The following is a 20,232-nucleotide window of genomic DNA, read 5'->3' on the forward strand; positions in this document are numbered from 1 at the left end:
TGGTTAAATTCAAGGCACTGTTACTACCTTACATCTCTGACCTGAATTGGAGGCCACAGTTCATTAAGTGGCAATCTATTCATCTAAGGACAGCTACCAACTAAATTTTTCAGTGGTTCTCAGTGGGGAAGGTACCGTATATCCAAAGGGTATTTGGAAATGTATGGAGGCATTTTCGGTTGTTAAGTGACTGTGGGTGAGGGATGCACCACTGGCATTTGGTGGAGAAAACTCAGAATTGTTCACCCAAAATGCCAATAGCGTCACTGTTGTGAAATTAAGCTAAATACTTTGGTAAATCAGTAAATAATGTTTTATCTTAGTTATAAAAAAATGTTGAGCCTGGGCGTGGTGGCTCACGCCTGTAATTCCAGCACTTTGGAAGGCCAAAGTGGGTGGATCACAAGGTCAGGAGTTCAAGATCAGCCTGACCAACATGATGAAACCGCATCTGTACTAAAAATACAAAAATTATCTGGGTGTGGTGGTGCATGCCTGTAATCCCAGCTACTCAGGAGGCTGAGGCAGGAGAATCGCTTGAACCCAGGAGGCGGAGGTTGCAGTGAGCCGAGATCGCACCACTGCACTCCAGCCTGGGCGACAGAGTGAGACTCTGTCTCAAAAAAAAAATGTTGGAGTGTGGCCTTCTTACCTTTCCATGGCATGTGCTCATCCACTGTTGTCAGTGTACTCTGAAAAAGGGGAGTCATCTGGCAAAAATGTCACTTTGCTTCCTGTATTCAAGGCTCCCATTTCACCAGATACTGTGAACTTTGTTCACACCAATTTGCACAAAAACAACAGACAGCCCTATCTTGTTACTGAGTCTTGAGGTACTGGCAGAGTTGGGTCTCACATTCCCAGAGTTTGAGGTGGTAGGACTCACTGTTCTGGCCAGGGTGCTTTTGGAAATATCTGTCATGGAGGCCACATGTTTGCAGCAACCAAAACCTGGCACTGTTGGCACTGTAGAGTGAACACAGCCCAGAAAACGATATGCTATCTGTTCTCCCCTGGGTGCCTCTGCCTTACCAGTGCTGGTCATGTCTAAAGGTCATCATATTAAGGAAGTTCCTGAACTTTTTTTGGTGGTCAGAGATAAAGTTGAAGGCTACAAGACAATCAAGGAGGCTGTTTTGCTACGTAAGAAACTTAAAGCCTGGAGTGATACAAAAAAGGGCTATACCTCTCAGCAAATGAGAGCTGGCAAGGGCAAAATGAGAAACCATTGTATCCAGCACAAGGGACCCTGCATCGTCTATAATGAAGATGATCATATTGTCAAATCCTTGAGAAACATTCCTGGAATTACTCTGCTTAATGGTAAGCAAACTGAACATTTTGAAGCTTGCTCCTGATGGGCATGTGGGACGTTTCTGCATTTGGACTGAAGGTTCTTTCTAGAAGTTAGAGAATTGTGTGGCACTTGGTGTAAAGCTGCTTCCTCAACAGTAACTGCAGTCTTTCCATGCACAAGATGATCAATACAGACCTTAGCAGAATCTTGAAAAGCCCAGACATCCAAAGCCCTTCAAGCACGTTGCAGGAAGATTCATTGTAGAGTCCTGAGGAAGAACCTCCTGGAAAACCTGAGAATCATGTTGAAGCTAAACCCATATGCAAAGACCATGCACTGAAACACCATTCTTTGCCAGTCCAGCAATCATAAACTCCGGTTGGAGGAGGCAGCGGTGGCGGTGGTGGTGGCGGTGGCGGCGGCAGCAGCAGCAGCAGCAGCACTAGAGGCCAAATCAGGTGAGAAAGGGGATTGTAGTCAAGAAGCCTGTGGTAGGGAAGAAAGGAAAGAAGGTTGTTGGTGTTAAGCAGAAGAAACCTCTGGTGGGAAAAAGGGCAGCAGCTACCAACCAAGACATCAGCAGCTGAAAGAAAAACTTACCACAGAGGAAACGAAGCCTGCTGCATAAACTGTTGGTTTATTCCATAAAGGTCGAATAATTTTGGACGGCTTATTTTAAATAAAGACCTGATCAATGAAAAAAAAAAGTTATTGCTCATGGCAGGAAGCTTTTTGGATGAATCCTTCAGAGCTGTAGTATGTAATCTCTGAATTATTTAAGGGGAATTAGGCCATATTTTCTCAGTTGGGAGAGTAAGGTTTTGTCCTGAAGATTCTGAGGGTGTTTGCGATTATGAATGTGTTTTGGTAGGGTTTAACCTCTAAAATTAAGAGTAGTTGAATGGCTAGGGTGGTTTAGTGGTTAAAGAAAATTGGCATTATTCCTTTAGTAATCTTTGTATCCTCATGGTTGATGGAAATAATACAATTTGTGCCTGGCATTCCAGTGATGCCTGGATATTGTTTGTCCTGTTCTTTCTTTCCTTCTTCGTCTTTTTTTTTTTTTTTTTAAAGAGCAAATGATGTATTTGTTTGGCAGATCAATAAGATTTCATTAGGTATGTAATTTAACTTGTAGCTTGTTTCACTTGAGGCTAGTATAGGACTTTGACAAAGATTAAAAAAAATATATTTATTCTCAACTTCCACCTCCCATTTTATCAGTCTCTAGGGCAATGTTTCTCAAACATTTTTGGCTGTGGGTCATAGTTCAAGATGTATTTACATTGAGACCCATTACACGCATAAGTATATCGGTATCTAAAACAAAAGTTTCATGAAATAATACTTACCCTTATTAGGTGCAGTGTAATCTGGTTGTTTCTATTTTATTCCATTTTATTTAATTGCAAAATGTTGAGGTTGGCCTAGCACGTTGATTCTGTGACCAGTGTATTATGAATTGCAGTTAAAAATACTGTGTTAGGATATATGTTCATGAAATTTTAACTCAGGCTTTAAAATATATCCCAAGTCTTACTGTCTCTGTCTGCCCAACTATTGCCCTTGGCTAAGCCACCTTCATCTCTCTCTTAGACTTCTCCAGTAGCCTCCTAATTGCATTCTCTGCTGCCTCTCATCCTCTGCCATCACCTAGCTCTGTTCTTTTAGCTGTCTAATTGATGCTTTTAAAATGTTACTCTGGTCATGTCGTCCTTACTATTACTTTCTTTCCCCCACTTTCATTTATTGTGGTAAAATACACATGAAATTTACCATCTTAATAATTTTAAGTGTATAGTTCAGTGGTATTGTATACATTCATAATGTTGTGCAACTATCATCACCATCCATCTCCAGAACTCTTTTCAGCTTGTAAAACTGAAACTTTACACCCGTTAAACGAGTAAGCCCCTATTCCCTCCTCCTCCTTCCCCCTGGAAACTACCATTCTACTTTGTGTCTATGATTTTGACCACTCTAGGTACCTCATATAAGTGGAATCATACAGCATATATTACTTTCTGTTATAAATTTAGCCTATGGGATTTTTTAAAAAGTTTATATAATGTTTTGCATACAAGTTAAAAATTAAAGTAGTAATCATCGACCTCAGACATCTAGAACAAAGTTATACCATGGAGCCTTCCTGCTCAGCAGTATTGAGGCCTGGATTGCCTTGTTTCTTCTTCCCTTCAGATTGGCAGAAGTGATTACTTCTCTGGACTTGTTGTAATATTTTTGTTTTTTAGTAAGTGAATATAAGGAGAGACTTGACTTTTTTTTTTTGAGATGGAGTCTTGTTCTTTTGCCCAGGCTGGAGTGCAGTGGTGCGATCTTGGCTCACTGCAACCTCCACCTCCCGGGTTCAAGCAATCCTACCATCGCAGCCTCTCAAGTAGCTGGGACTACAGGCGTGCGCCACCACGCCCAGCTAATTTTTGTATTTTTAGTAGAGATGGGGTTTCACTGTGTTGGCTAGGCTGGTCTTAAACTCCTGACCTCAAGTGATCCACCCCCCTCAGCCTCCCAGAGTGCTGGGATTAAGGTTTGAGCCACTGTGCCCAGCCCAAGAGACCTGACTTTTTTTTTTTTTTTTGATACGGAGTCTCGCTCTTGTTGCCCAGGTTGGAGTGCAACGGTGCGATTTTGGCTCACCACAACCTCTGTCTCTCAGGTGCAAGTGATTCTCCTGCCTCAGCCTCCCAAGTAGCTGGGATTACAGGCGTGCGCCACCACACCTGGCTAATTTTGCGTTTTTAGTAGAGATGGGGTTTCTCCATGTTGGTCTGGCTGGTCTCAAACTCCCAACCTCTGGTGATCCTCCCGTCTCAGCCTCCCAAAGTGCTGGGATTAACAGGCGTGAGCCACCGCACCTGGCTGAGACTTAGCATTTTATTTTTTTTATTTTTATTTTTTTTGAGACGGAGTCTTGCTCTGTCGCCCAGGCTGGAATGCAGTGACGCCATCTCGGATCACTGCAAACTCTGCCTCCCGGGTTCACACCATTCTCCTGCCTCAGCCTCCCGAGTAGCTGGGACTACAGGCGCCCGCCACCACACCCGGCTAGTGTTTTGTATTCTTAGCATTTTAAAAGACAAGATAATGTGCTGAGCCAGACAGCTCAAGATGCTCCACATCTATTTTATTATTTGCTTTTGGAAAACGCACTATAGTAGTATGTATGGAAAGGCTGACTTGGAAGTCATGACGTCTGGGTTCTCCTGGCTTTGCTGCTTTCTTATTTGGAGACCTTGGGCAAATTGCTTACAACCCTTCTGAACTTTAGTTTCTTCAGCATCTGAAACCACTGGATACTTTAGATTTCTTCAAACCCTAAAATTCAGAAATTCTGTCATTCTCTTTGACAAGGTTTTGAGACCGTAAAAGAGTCTGTTTTTCTGTTCTGCCATTCTGATTTTTTTCCCATCTACTGTAATCTGAATGCTTAGAAGAAGGACAGCGAATTTTAATCTGTCACACTCAATTATTGTGATGAAATAATTCCAGAATTGTGTTTATAAAATAGTCTGGACATACAAAGTACTATGCAGATGACAAGTACTATATATACCACTATGGGGATAAAACTGGAGATGAGCACCTCATCCTGTGCACTTTCTGTGAACTGCTCTGTGGTTATGATCTTATGATCCACTTAGAGCAGTGGTTCCCAACATTTTTGGCACCAGGGACCAGTTTCGTGGAAGACAGTTTTTCCGTGGACCAGAGCAGCGGGGGCAAGGTTTTGGGATGAAGCTCTTGCACCTCAGATCGTCAGGCGTTAGATTCTCTTAAGGAAAGTGCAACCTAGATCCCTTGTATGTGCATTTCACAGTAGGGCTTGTGCTGCTATGAGAATCTAATGCTGCCTATGAGAATCTAATGCCGCCTATGAGAATCTAATGCCGCTGCTGATCTGAGAGGAGGCGGAGCTCAGGCGGTAATAGTTGCTCTCCTCACTCCTGCTGTGTGGCCTGGGAGTAAGGTTTGAGCCACTGTGCGCAGCCCAAGATACCTGACTTTTTGTTTTTTTTTGAGACGGAGTCTCACTCCTGCTGTGTGGCCTGGTTCCTAACAGGCCATGTACTGGGAGTTGGGAACCCCTGACGTAGAGAGTCTTTTGATTCTGCTTTTCTTGAATTGCAAGGCTGATTGGTTGCAGCATTCTCTTTGTATTATGTTTTGTGGCTTGAGTGTGCCTAATCCAGCCAGAGGTAAAGCTGGGGAATTGTCCTCTTCTTTGGTCTTGGGGCACTTCAGGAAAATTTAGCTTTAGAAAAGATAAGGTTACCAAAGTTCTGACTGCCTAGTTTGTGAGCTGGGCCCCTAGTGTCACATAGGGAGCTATGGTTTCATTATTACACATTTTGTTTTTCACTAAATATTGTAGGTTTTTTCTCTGAAATGCTAATGCGCTGTCATGTGACTGTATTTGCCTTCAAGTTATTGGGAGGATTGATAGACATCTGTTATAGGCAAAACAAAGCTCTGTTTTTTTAATCAGGGAAGAATATTAGTAATAGAGCTCTTTTGTAGCTCTCAGGCTTTTCAGGCTCTTTCATAGTCCCATTTGTTAAAGACTTTTTACTTTATTTTGCCTCATTTGGCAGAAGACATGGAGGTGCTCTAAATCTATTAGCTGCTTCACTCCAATGAGACTCTTACCATTGTAGTACCTAAGGGCACTGTTCAGCTCACCCCTGTGTACTCATGGTCAGATTGCCATCAGCCTTCCTTTTTTTCATACAGAAAGAACCGTAATGTGCATACTCTGTCTGTATAACATAATGAACTGACTTCTGGGCAACTTTAATTGTAACCTTAAAGGAGCTAATGATATTCATGTGTTAGGTAGGTTTACCTTGATTTTTGAACAAACAGTGCAGTTTCCCAGGGAATCTAAGTTAGATTGCTTTACATTGTAGAGAAGGGGGTGTGTGTGTGTGTGTGTGTGTGTGTGTGTGTGTGTATGTGTATAAAGTTAAAAGCTTTGTTTTGTGACTGTATTGAAGGAAGTAACCTAGGGAAGTTTTATTAAGACTGTGAATAAGAGCAAATTGATGAGTTTTTTTGGAAAGAGGATTAAAGCAACTCATAGGAATTCAGCACCCTGATGTATGTCATAGTGCTAAAATTTGCTTAGTGTTAAAGTCAGATGGCATAATGTAGAGTTACCATGTGACCAGCAATTCCTCTCATCATTATATACTCAAGAGAATTGAAAAAATATACCAACACTTGTACATGAATATTCAAGAAACTTGTACATGAATATTCATAATAGCATTATTCGTAATGGGAAGAAATGGAAGAGTCCAAATGCCCATCAGCTGATGAGTGGATAAATAAAATGTGGTATAGCTATACAGTTGAGTATTATTTGGCAATGAAAAGGAATGGTGTACCAATACATGCTTCAACATGGATAAACCTTGAAAACATTGTGCTAAGTGAAAGAAGCCTGTCATAAAGGACCACATACTGTATGATCCCATTTATGTGAAATGTCCAGAATAGGCAAATCACTAGAGACAGAAAGTAGATTAGTAGCCGCTGAGGGCTGGAAGAGAGGGGAATGGAGAGTGACCACTTGAAACAGGAATGGGGTTTCTTTTTAAGGTAAAGAAGATGTGTTAGCTAGTAGTGATGGTTCCCCAGCTTTGCGAATTACACTGAAATCCACTGAGTTGTATACTTCGAAAGGCTGAATTTTATAGTATGTGAATTATATACCAGTAAAGCTATTATCTAACAAGTAGGACCAAATTATTTGTATGGGTAAGATACCTATCTTTTTTGCTGAGTAGAGCTATATGAAATTCTGATACATGGAATGCCTTGATTAAAGATACTCTGTATCATCATTTCTCTAAAGGCTTATGTCAACTTGGAAATCATAATTGCGAAGAAAACCTTTTTTCGTATTGAAGAATTAAATGTTAGATGTAAAATTCCATAGCGTCTGACTCTATGGATGCCCACAAGAAAGGAATAAGTTGTATATATATTATATATATATATTATAATCTAGAACTAGAAATATTACAGAAGGGAAAGCCCATATGTATATGCCTCATAAAACTATAAAGTTGGCTCTTTCTCAAACAATGGGATACTAGTTTACACACTTACATTTTGCAAATATTATAAAATCTAATACTACCAAGGCTATGGGAAAAGAGAAACCCTAATACACTGCTGATGGGTGTGTAAGTTAGAGCTCTGTAGAAAGTTTTTGGCAAGATTTTGTGAAGGTGATGAATATATCCTATGAACCAGCAGTTCAGAATATACATTTTATATATCTTTTGCATAAATGGTGAACCTTTCATTTATGCAAAAGGAAACATGTACATACGTTTTAATTTCATTTATATTTATGATAGGAAAAAATTTGGAAACTATAGAGAAATGGATAAGCAGGCAGTGGCATTTTAATGCAACCTATTACTCTAGTACAGTTAGAATGGACAAATTGCGTCTACATGTGTCAACATAGATACATCCTGGAAGCATTATGTTGAGAAAAAAGAAAGCAAGTGGCTTGGCATGGTGGCTCATGCCTGTAATCCCAGTGCTTTGGCTGAGGTGGGAAGATTGCTTGAGGCCAGGAGTTCAAGACCAACCTGAGTAATGTCGTGAGAGCCTGTTTCTCTTATTTAAAAAAAAAAAAGAATAAAAATAAAAAGCAAGTTACAAAAAGTTAAGTGTGATACCTCTTATGATCATTTAAGACAAAATAAAAACATGCCTATAGTCCCAGCTACTTGGGAGGCTGAGATGAAAGGATGAGACGGGACAATTGCTTGAGCCCAGGAGTTCCAGTCTAGCCTGGACAGCTTGGTGAGACCCCATCTTTTAAACAAACACATCAGTCAATCCAATACTGTGTTGTCTATGGAAAACATATGTATGCTGCAAAATTATTTTAAGATGTGTATTAAAATAAGCTATATTACCTTCAGCAAGATATTTATTTCTGTAGGAGAAGACAGCACAGTGGAATGAAGAGGGAAACTTTCAACTTACTTACAGTATTCTTTCTTAAAATCTGATGCAAATAATGGCAGTATGTCATAAGTTATATTTGGGTTTATAATTTCATTTTTTTGTATTTTAAATAAACTCTTTCATAATTAAAAATTAGGAAAAGTCACCAGACATAGTGACTGACACCTGTAATCCCAACACTTTGAGAGGCCAAGGCGGAAGGATCGATTGAGGCTAGGAGTTTGAGACCAGCTTGGGCAACATAGCAAGACCTCATCTCTACAAAAATTATAAAAACTACCTAGGTGTGGTAGTGCATGCCTGTAGTCCCAGCTACTCGGGAGGCTAAGGTGGGAGGAATGCTTGAGCCCAGGAGTTTGGAGCTGTAGTGAGCCATGATGATGCCAATGCTTTCCAGTTTGGGTGACAGAATGACACCCTGTCTCAAAAAAAAAAAAAAAAAAGTGAAAAAAATCACATAGGATGAGTTAAAAAAAATCACTGGGCTTACACTTTTTTTTTTTTTTTTACATGTTTCTATATTTGCTGTCCTAAAAATGATTCATCCTAATACTTATTAATGTTGGTTTTTGAAGAAGTACAATGAATGTGGTTCATATCTTGGGTTTTTATTATAAAATCGCCCCTTGTCCATATTTTGATTATTTTTTCCTTGATTGAAAAGTGCTTAATTGGCCGGGCGCGGTGGCTCAAGCCTGTAATCCCAGCACTTTGGGAGGCCGAGACGGGCGGATCACGAGGTCAGGAGATCGAGACCATCCTGGTTAACACAGTGAAACCCCGTCTCTACTAAAAATACAAAAAAAACTTAGCCGGGCGAGGTGGCGGGCGCCTATAGTCCCAGCTACTCGGGAGGCTGAGGCAGGAGAATGGCGGGAACCCGGGAGGCGGAGCTTGCAGTGAGCTGAGATCCGGCCACTGCACTCCAGCCTGGGTGACAGAGCGAGACTCCGTCTCAAAAAAAAAAAAAAAAAAAAGAAAAGTGCTTAATTAACACAATAATGTTAGACAATAACACATGATTGAATTCTTACTGAAGGTGCATGGGTTTTTATGTTTTATAGTTAGGACTTTGGTTTCCCTCTATAATAGCATTTGTGTCTTTTTTTTGTTTGTTTGTTTGTTTTTGTGTTTTTTTTGAGACGGAGTTTTGTTCGCTCTTGTTGCCCAGGCTGGAGTGCAGTGGTGCCATCTTGGCTTACTGCAACCTCTGCCTCCTGGGTTCAAGAGATTCTTCTGTCTCAGCCTCCCAAGTAGCTGGGATTACAGGCGCCTACTACCACGCCTGGCTAATTTTTGTATTTTTAGTAGAGACAGGGTTTCACTATGTTGGCCAGACTGGTCTCGAACTCCTGATCTCAGGTGATCCACGTGCCTCGGCCTCCTAAAGTGTTGGGATTACAGGCGTGAGCCACTGCACCTGGCCAGCATTTGTGTCTTTATTGGTTTGTGTGAGAATACTGCCTGATAAGGATTATACTGCCGTCTTTCAGATGTTCTTTACACATACTTTAATTCTGAGGAAGGCTGTAAACTAGTATGATACTGGCAGTCGCTTACCACATTGTTGGATGCCTTAAAAGTTTATTGTTATGAATAATAATATTTTTAATAAATGTTTACTGTGTATAATAAGAAAGTGTAAATTACTAGATGGAAGTATGCTTTTGACAAGCTTCTTGGAGACAGGGTTTTTAGAACTGAAGAATGGAGTGAGGGATAGATTATGACAATTATTTTAGTTGTTCATCTTAAATCTTAAGGGAATTAGCACAAGATATGCCTGCCTTCACAAGACGTGGAAATTCCTTAGCATTCATCTTTAAATTAGCAGACTTGGCTATGGATATTTTCCCTGTTAACATTAGTTTCCTTTCTGCCATTCTTCTTTTTAGAGTTGGAGTCTCACTCTGTTACCCATGCCAGAATGCAGTGGCATGATCACAGCTCACTGCAGTCTTGACCTTCTGGGCTCAACCTATCGTTCCACTCCAGCCTCCCAAGTAGCTGGGATTATGGGCATGCACCCCCACGCTTGGCTACTTTTTATTTATTTTATTTTTTATTATTTTAGTTTTTTGAGACAGGGTCTCTCTCTGTCATCCAGACTGAAGTTCTGTGGCACAGTCTTGGCTCACTGCAGCCTTGACCTCCTGGGCTCAAGTGATCTTCCCATCTCAGCCTCTAATGGCTGGGACCACAGCTGTGTGCCACCACACCCAACTAATTTTTGCATTTTTTTTTTTTTTTTGTAGAGCTGGTGTTTCACCACGTTGCTAATGTTGTCTCGAACTCCTGGGTGCAAGCAATCCGTTTGCCTCAGCCTCCCAAAGTGTTAGGATTACAGGTGTGACTCACAGTGCCTGGCCCAAACTGGCTAGTTTTCTAAAAAAAAAATTTGAGAGAATGGAGTGGGGTCTCACTACATTGCCCACACAGGTCTCGAACTCCTGGCCTCAAGTGATTCTCCTGCCTTGGCCTCCTGAGTCAATGGGATTATAGGTATGAGCCACCGTGCCTGGCCCTTCTGTCATTCTTAGAGGAAAGGATGTTACATACCATCTCTTCTGTTAAGTATAATGTTCCCTTCCTGATTTCATTTTCTTTTTTCCTCCAAGAAGTTACTTAGTTTTTTTACATTTTAGATTGAGTTTTCAAGTTAGACTTTCTTCCAGAGCAGTGTTTTTTTTTTTTTTTTTTTTTTTTTGAGACGGAGTCTCGCTCTGTCGCCCAGGCTGGAGTGCAGTGGCCGGATCTCAGCTCACTGCAAGCTCCGCCTGCCGGGTTCACGCCATTCTCCTGCCTCAGCCTCCAGAGTAGCTGGGACTACAGGCGCCCGCCACCTCGCCCGGCTAGTTTTTTGTATTTTTTAGTAGAGACGGGGTTTCACCGGGTTAGCCAGGATGGTCTCGATCTCCTGACCTTGTGATCCGCCCGTCTCGGCCTCCCAAAGTGCTGGGATTACAGGCTTGAGCCACCGCGCCCAGCCTGGAGCAGTGTTTTTTTGAACTGCAGTATGTGGCTGGGAGTAAGTAGTGTTACTGAAAAGATCATGAATTCTGGCTGGGCCTGGAGGCTCAATGCCAGCACTCTGGGAGGCCGAGGTGGGTGGATCACTCGAGGTCAGGAGTTTGAGACCAGCCTGGCCAATGTGGCGAAACTCCATCTCCACTAAAAATACAAAAATTAGCCAGGCATGGTGGTGTGCGCCTGTAATCCCAGCTATTTGGGAGGCTGAGGCAGGAGAATTGCTTGAACCCGGGAGGTGGAAGTTGCAGTGAGCCAACATCACACCACTGCCCTCCAATCTGGGTGATGGAACAAGACTATCTCGGGGGAAAAAAAAGATCATGAACTCTAAGGAATTTTACCAGGCAGTGGTTTAAAATGATAAGATGTAGGCCGGGCGTGGTGGCTCACGCCTGTAATTCCAGCACTTTGGGAGGCTGAGGCGGGCGAATCACGTGAGGTCAGGAGTTTGAGACCAGGCTGACCAATGTGGAGAAACCCCATCTCTACAAAAAATACAAAATTAGCCATACATGGTGGTGCATGCCTGTAATCCCAGCTACTCGGGAGGCTGAGGCAGGAGAATTGATTGAACCTGGGAGGCAGAGATTGCAGTGAGCCGAGATCGCGCCATTGCACTCCAGCCTGGGCAATGAGAGCAAAACTCTATCTTAAAAAAAAAAAAGATCAGATGTAGGGATGTTTTTCTCTGTGTCTGCCCTTTCCTTTTGTACCTACCTTTTGAAGGCATGTCAGAGATGGGTAGTCCCCAGAGACGTTTAGAAGTGGTCACATAAACATACCATGTTTGTAGCCAAAATGGTGGTTTATTTTGTATTTATCTTGTTACATTTGATCATTATCAAGTAAAATGGTTACTGTCCCTTATGTACATAACATCCTTTAAAGGTGTGCTTTCTCTCATTCCAAAATGGAGCCCTTCAAGTTGGAAATACACTCATATCAGGAATATTTGGGCTTCTGAGCTGTAGTTTTCTGTTCAATCTCATTATAGTCTTTTTTTTTTTTTTTTTTTAAAGAAATGGTCTCACTCTGTTACCCAGGCAGGAGTGCAGGAGTGCAGTGTCACTATCATGGCTCACTGCAGCCTTGACCTCCCAGGCTCAAGTGATCTTTCCACCTCAGCAACCCAAGTAACTGGGACCACAGGTGCTCACCACAATGCCTGACTAATTTTTAAATTTTTTGTGCAGGTGAGATCTCCCCATATTGCCCAGGCTGGTTTCAAACTCCTGGGCTCAAGCTATCCTCCCATCTCAGCCTCCCAAAGTACAGAGTGCTGGGATTACAGGCATGAGCCACCGCACCTTGCCTCCAGTTAATTTTTAAAATTTTGTAGAGCTGGGTGTCTCACTGTGTTGTTCAGGCTGGTTATGAAGTCCTGGACTCAGGTCATCATTCTGCCTTGGCCTTTCAAAGTGTTGGGATTACAGGCATGAGCCACCACGCCTGGCCTCATTATGATCTTAGTGGTGATAGAAAACAAACTACTTTAGTTATACATTATATTGTAGGTTTTTCCTAGTAGCTATTTTGTATTTTTAAAGATACACTTAACATATTGAAGGTAGAGATCTGTTGGTGTAGAAAGTTTGTGTATTTTCCTTAGTCCATTTTTGGGACAATTTGAAGTTTAAGCCGAAGTCTGAACTTGGAAACATAATTTTGCTTCCTAAAGGGGTAATCTAAGAAATTCCAGACTTATACCATGAGTTAGAATCCCTTGCATTATCCCTTTAAAAGGTGGGAAAAGTAAATTTATGGTATAAATTGAACAATTTAGGGAGATGCTAGGATTATCAGCATTCACCTAAAAGTTACTGAGTTATTATCAGCATTCACCTAAACGTTACTGAGATGAGTAACTTAAAATAATTACATCTATATACTGAGATGAATAACTTAAAAATAATTGCATCTATAGCCTGGGCGTGGTGGCTCATGCCTGTAATCCCAGCACTTTGGGAGGCCAAGGCAGGTGGATCACCTGAGGTCAGGAGTTTGAGACCAGCCTGGCCAACATGGCAAAACCCCATCTCTACTAAAATTTGAAAAATTAGCTGAGTGTGGTGGCACGCACCTGTAATCCCAGCTACTTGGGAGGCTGAGGCAGGAGAATCGCTTGAACCCAGGGGGTAGGGGTTGTAGTGAGCCGAGATCGTTCACTTACTCCAGCCTGGGAGACAGAACAAGACTCCATCTCAAAAAAAAAAAATTATATCTGTACATGTTGCCAAGATGCTATGTAAGAATGCTACAAAAATATCAGTTGAGTATATTTAAATTAGAAAAAAATGCTTAGTGTTTGTTGAGCTCGTACTGTCTTAGCATTGTTAGTGCTTCTTAGGTAGTATGTCACTCAGTCCTCACAGTTAACTCGTGAGAGTTGTTATACTCATTGGGATAAATATTAGGTTGGTGCAAAAGTAATGGCAGTTTTGCTATTGAAAGTAAAAAACCACAGTTACTTTTGCATCAACCTAATAACCTATGGTCATACACCCTGGTAGTAAGTGATGATGTTGGCTTGTAAAATCAGATGCTTTGACTAAAATAATGTTGCTGTTCATCACCATATTGGCTGAAGAAAAGTCACCATGGATTGTTTATATCACCTGAATTTCAAATAGTTGAGCTATAGAGATATGCAGGTTGTGAAAGCTTTTTGATTCAAAGATGAGGAACATTGTGTCATTTAACATACCATTTCACTATGTACTACTACTCACCTGGAAAGCAAATAAGTTTTTAAATATTTGACTCATTTTATAAAAGATCCTTTTTTAATTTTAAATTTAATCGACTATAATATTTTTCTGAGAAACACCTGAGCATATCTCAATATTTTATATCTAAATCTAGCGTTTATATTTTATCTTAGAACTTTGACTTATATAGATCTCCGTGGGGTACTAATTAAATTCTACGAATATTTACTGAGTAGTTGAGCATCTTCTATGTGCAAGGGGCTGAACAAGCTGATTGAGAACAAAACAGGGAAGGGAGTTAACTTTTATTGAACAGCTGTTAAATTTCAGATAGTCTTAGGTTACTTTAGATCTTCATCTCATTTAGTCCATATAGTAACTTTGTTAGTAGGTACGATCCTCATTTTATACTACAGGAAGCTTAGGCATGGAGGAGTTAAGCTCTCACCACCTAAATGGCAGTTCTGGAATTTGAACCTAAGCCCATGCTACTTTTCTAACACACAATACTGCCTCATGGGTAAATACAAATTGGGTTTCTGTTTCTAGTTTATAGTCTGGTCCAGGAGTTCACAAAGTGGAGTCTGCAGATGGACTGCTGGTGGTCCCTGATTCACTTTTGGTTGTCATAAGTTCACAACTATAGTTGTTCATCAGTTTTCATGGAGGATTGGTTCCAGGGCCCCCGCTCTGGATACCAAAATCCATGGATGCTGAAGTCCCTTATATAAAAAGGTGTAGTATTTGCATATAACTTACACACATCCTCCCATATACTTCAAATCATCTCTAGATTACTTATAATAACTAATACAAGCCAGGCGTGTTGGCTCACGTCTATAATCCCAGCACTTTGGGAGGCTGAGGTGGGTGGATCTCTTGAGGCCAGGTGTTGGAGACCAGCCTGGACAACATGGTGAAACCCCATCTCTACCAAAAAGTACAAAAATTGTTAGCCGGCGTGGTGGGGCATGCCTGTACTCCCAGCTACTTAGGAGACTGAGACACGAGAATCGCTTGAAACTGGGAGGTGGAGGTTGCAGTGAACCGAGATCACACCACTGCACTCCAGCCTCTGTGACAGAGCAAGACTCCATCTCAAAAAAAAAAAAAAAAAAAGGAAATAATGGTAACTAATACAGTGTAATGCTGTAGTTGTTACACTGTATTGTTTGGGGAATAATGGTAAGAAAAAAAGTCTGTAAATGTTCAGTATAGATGCAGCCATTCACTTTTTTCTTTTTCTTTTTTTTTTTTTTTTGAGACGGAGTCTCGCTCTGCCACCCAGGCTGGAGTGCAGTGGCGCGATCTCAGCTCACTGCAAGCTCCGCCTCCCGGGTTTGCGCCATTCTCCTGCCTCAGCCTCCCGAGTAGCTGGGACTACAGGCGCCTGCCACCTCGCCCGGCTAGTTTTTTGTATTTTTAAAGTAGAGACGGGGTTTCACCGTGTCAGCCAGGATGGTCTCGATCTCCTGACCTCGTGATCTGCCCGTCTCGGCCTCCCAAAGTGCTGGGATTACAGGCTTGAGCCACCGCGCCCGGCCACTTTTTTCATGAATGTTTTCAATCCATGGTTGGTTGAATACACAGAAGCAGAACCAGTGGATACAGAGGGCTAACTGTTTTTATGATAATGCTAAAATGTTATTACTTTTTTCACTGATGATGCAAAAGCAATGATGGATAAGACTGCTGGCACCTTAGCACCAGACTATATCATGGTCATTGTTTGTTTGTTTGTTTTTACCACCATGCACTCACAGGAAAAGAAAAAGAATAGTTTCACTTATGGATGTCCTTGATGCGGAGACCTGGCATAGTGGCTTATCCGTGTAATCCCAGGATTTTGGGAGGCCAAGGCAGGAGGATCGTTTGAGCCCATGAATTCAAGACCAGCCTGGGCAACATAGTGAGACTCCCATTTCTATTAAAAAAAAAAACCAAAACCTTGATGCAGTAGTAAAAATATTACTATTTTTAAATAATAGAGATGGAGTCTTCCTATGTTGCCCAAGATGGTCTCAAACTCCTGACTTCAAGTGATCCTCCTGCCTCAGCCTCCCAAAGTTTGGGATTACAGGCATGAGCCATCACACCCTGCCAAAATATTTATTACATCTGGATCTTCTACAGATTATCTTTTTTTTTTTTTTTTTTTTAAAAGACACAGGGCTTCTGTTACCCAGTCTGGTCTTGAGTTCCTGGGCTCAAGTGATTCTCCTGCCTTGGCCTCCAAAAGTGCTGGGATTACAGGCATGGGATTCTATACCTGGCTCTCGTTTTTAAAAATTGAGATATAAGTCACATATTATAAAATTCACCTTTCAGAAGTACATAATTCAGCCAGGTGCAGTCGTTCATGCCTGTAATCCCAGCACTTTGGGAGGCTAAGGCAGGCAGATCATTCAAGGTCAAGAGTTTGAGACCAGCCTGGCCAACATGGTAAAACCCTGTCTCTACTAAAAATACAAAAATTAGCCAGGTGTGGTGGCACGCACCTGTAGTACCAGCTACTTGGGAGGCTGCGGCAGGAGAATCGCTTGAACCCAGGAGGCAGAGGTTGCAGTGAACTGAGATCGCGCCACTGCACTCCAGCCTGGGTGACAGAGCAAGACTCAGTCTCAAAAAGCAAAGCAAAACAAAACAAAACAAAAACCAAAAATACAATTCAATGGTTTCCAATATTTTCACAAGATTGTGCAACTGCCACCACTGTCCAAATCCAGAACATTTTCATCATCCCAAAAAGAAACTTCGTACTCCTTCCCTCTCCCTTTTCTTTCTCTTCCTAACACCAGGTAACCACTAATCCACTTTCTGTCTCTGTGGATTTACCTATTCTGGACATTTCATATAAATTGGATAATACAGTATGTGGTCTTTTGTGTCTAGCTTCTTTCAGTTAGCATAGTGCCTTCAGGGCATATCCATGTTATAGTAAGTTGATATGGTTTGGCTGTGTCCCCACCCAAGTCTCATCTTGAATCGTAACTCCTACAATTCCCACGTGTTGTGGGAGAAACCCAGTGGGAGAATTACAGGGGCAGTGGGTCTTTCCTGTGCTATTCTCGTGGTAATGAATCAGTCTCACGAGATCTGATGGTTTTAGAAACGGGAGTTTCCCTGCACAAGCTCTCTCTTTGCCTGCTGCCATCCATGTAAGATGCGACTTGCTTCTCCTTGCCTTCTGCTGTGATTGTGAGGTCTCCCCAGCCATGTGGAACTGTGAGTCCATTAAGCCTCTTTTCTTCCCAGTCTCAGGTATGTCTTTTTATCAGCAGCATGAAAACGGAGTAATACACAAGTGTAACTACTCATTTCCTTTTTTAAAACAAACATCTTTATTGAGATAAAATTCACAGACTACACAGTTATTCCATATGGATTTTTTTTTTTTTTTAAAGAGATAGGATCTCACTGTGTTGCCCAGGCTGGATTACACTGCTCTTCATAGGCATGATTATAGCACACTGTAGGCTTGAACTCCCGAGCTCTCTTGATTCTCAGACCTCAACCTTTCAAGTACCTGGGACTACAGATGTGCACCTCTGCACCTGGCAAAGTATACAATTTGATGGTTTTTAGTATATTCACAGATACATACAATCATTGCCAGTTTATTTTAAAACATTTTTATCACCTCAGAGAGAATCTGTACCATTTAACTTTTACCCTGCTATCTCCCTGTTCCTCCTGAACGAAAGAATTACTAATCTACTTTATTTTTCTGTATGTGTCCTAATTCTAGACTTTGTATGAATGGAATCATATAATATGTGAGCTCCAGTTTCTCCATATCTTTGTCAACACTTGTTATAATCTGACTTTTTGTTTTTACCAGTCAGTCCTACTGGGTATGAAGTGCTATGTCACTGTGTTCTTTTTGTTGTTGTTGTTATGTTCTAATGACTAGTGATGTTGAGCGTCTTTTGATGTGCTTATTGTCCTTCTTTTTTTTTTGTTTTTTTTTTTGACAGTCTTGTTCTGTCGCCCAGGCTGGAGTGCAGTGGTGTGATCTCGGCTCACTGCAAGCTCCACCTCCAGGGTTCATGCTATTTTTCTGCTTCAGCCTCTTGAGTAGCTGGGACTACAGAGGCCCGCCACCATGCCTGGCTAATTTTTTTTTTTTTTGTACTATTGGTAGAGATGGGGTTTCACCATGTTAGCCAGGATGGTCTCGATCTCCTGACCTCGTGATCCCCTGCCTTGGCCTCCCATACTGCTGGGATTATATTGTCCATTTTTATACTGTCTTTGGAGACATGTATATTCAAATCCATTGCCTGTTTTAAAATTGGGTTGCCTTTTTGTGGTTGAATTGTAAGAGTTCTTTCTTTATATATTCTGGATATTAATCACTTACCAGTTAATATGATTTGTAAATACTTTTTTCCATCTATGGGTTTTCTTTTTCACCTCTTGATATTATCCTTTGATGCACAAAACTTTAAAATTTTGACAGAAATACCTGGCCTCTTGTTTGTCTGGCTTTTTCCTTTGGTTGCATGTGCTTCGTTTTATTTAGGAAACCATTGCCTAATTGAAGGTCGTGAAGATTATACCTGTATTTTCTTGTAAGAGTTTTACATTTTCATCTTTTACGTTTAGATTGTTGATCCATTCTGAGATAATGTTTGTATATGGGTGTGAGGTAGGGAGTCTAACTTCATTCTTTTCTTTTCTTTGAGAGAGGGTCTCCTGTCGCCCAGGCTGTGCAGTGGCACAGTCAAGACTTACTGCAACCTCAACCTTCTTGGGCTCAGGTGATCCTCCTGCCTCAGCCTCCTGAGTACCTGGGACTAATAGGCACACACCACCATGCTCAGCTAATTTCTTTTTTTTTTTTTTTGTAGAGACGGGAATTCACTGTGTTTCCCAGGCTGGTTTCAAACTCCTGGGCTCAAGCAATTCACCCATGTCGGCCTCCCAGAATGCTAGGATTACAGATTTCAGCCACTACTCCCAGCTCTGCATTCTTTATTAGGGTTATGTTCCATGATTTATGACCAAAAAAAGTAAAATAACGCTGGCTTTAAAAATGATATAAGCCTATTTTTTTGTCTTGCATAAAGAAGTCCACAAATAGCCTAGGAGTAGTGTGGTGCTCTGCAATATCAGAGAACTAGTTTTTTTCTGTATTTGTTGCCTTGCTATTCTCAACATGTGGCCTCTTCCTTATAGTCTTAAGTTTGCAGCTTGTACTCCGACCATCTCATATACATTTCCAGCCAGGAGGAGGGAGAAGTGCCTAAAAAATAATGTACCCAATTCTTATAAGGACATTTCCTAGAAATCACGCCTAATACTTTTATTCATGTCCTTTGTCTTGAACTAGTCACAAGACCCCCACCTAGCTGCAAGGGAGGCTGGAAAACATAGTCTTCCCTCTGATATGCATTTAGCTAAAACTTACGTATTCTTTTACTGGGAAGAAGGAATGAGAGAGCATATTGGGCAACAACCTCCCAGGCCTGTCACAATGATCTAAGTGAGGTTCTTTTACTCCCTGCTGCTGCTATTTTCTTCCCCGCCCCTCTCACTTTTCCAGTGAATTTTTATTATTAAGACTTGATTCGGCCGGGCGCGGTGGCTCAAGCCTGTAATCCCAGCACTTTGGGAGGCCGAGACGGGCGGATCACGAGGTCAGGAGATCGAGACCATCCTGGCTAACACAGTGAAACCCCGTCTCTACTAAAAATTACAAAAAACTAGCCGGGCGAGGTGGCGGGCGCCTGTAGTCCCAGCTACTCGGGAGGCTGAGGCAGGAGAATGGCGTGAACCCGGGAGGCGGAGCTTGCAGTGAGCCGAGATCCGGCCACTGCACTCCAGCCTGGGTGACAGAGCAAGACTCCGTCTCAAAAAAAAAAAAAAAAAAAAAAGACTTGATTCAGGCCGGGTGCGGTGGCTCAAGCCTGTAATCCCAGCACTTTGGGAGGCCGAGACGGGCGGATCACGAGGTCAGAAGATCGAGACCATCCTGGCTAACATGGTGAAACCCCATCTCTACTAAAAAATACAAAAAACTAGCCGGGCGAGGTGGCGGGCGCCTGTAGTCCCAGCTACTCGGGAGGCTGAGGCAGGAGAATGGCGTAAACCCAGGAGGCGGAGCTTGCAATGAGCTGAGATTGCGCCACTGCACTCCAGCCTGGGCGACAGAGCGAGACTCCGTCTCAAAAAAAAAAA

At 41.9% G+C, this 20,232-nt stretch overlaps 1 protein-coding gene and 1 pseudogene across 6 annotated transcripts in view; both read left to right on the forward strand.

Annotated features, from left to right (window-relative positions):
• Nucleotides 1-20,232, forward strand: part of MRTFA (myocardin related transcription factor A) — a 273,324-nt gene that overhangs the window by 101,417 nt on the left and 151,675 nt on the right. The window lies entirely within an intron of this gene.
• On the forward strand, nt 659-2,303 carry LOC112633438 (annotated as a pseudogene). Its single transcript, XR_003121525.1, has one exon. The product of XR_003121525.1 is annotated as a 60S ribosomal protein L4-like (transcript).

This window comes from Theropithecus gelada, chromosome 10, assembly GCF_003255815.1.
Source record: "Theropithecus gelada isolate Dixy chromosome 10, Tgel_1.0, whole genome shotgun sequence".
NCBI classification, from domain to species: domain Eukaryota; kingdom Metazoa; phylum Chordata; class Mammalia; order Primates; family Cercopithecidae; genus Theropithecus; species Theropithecus gelada.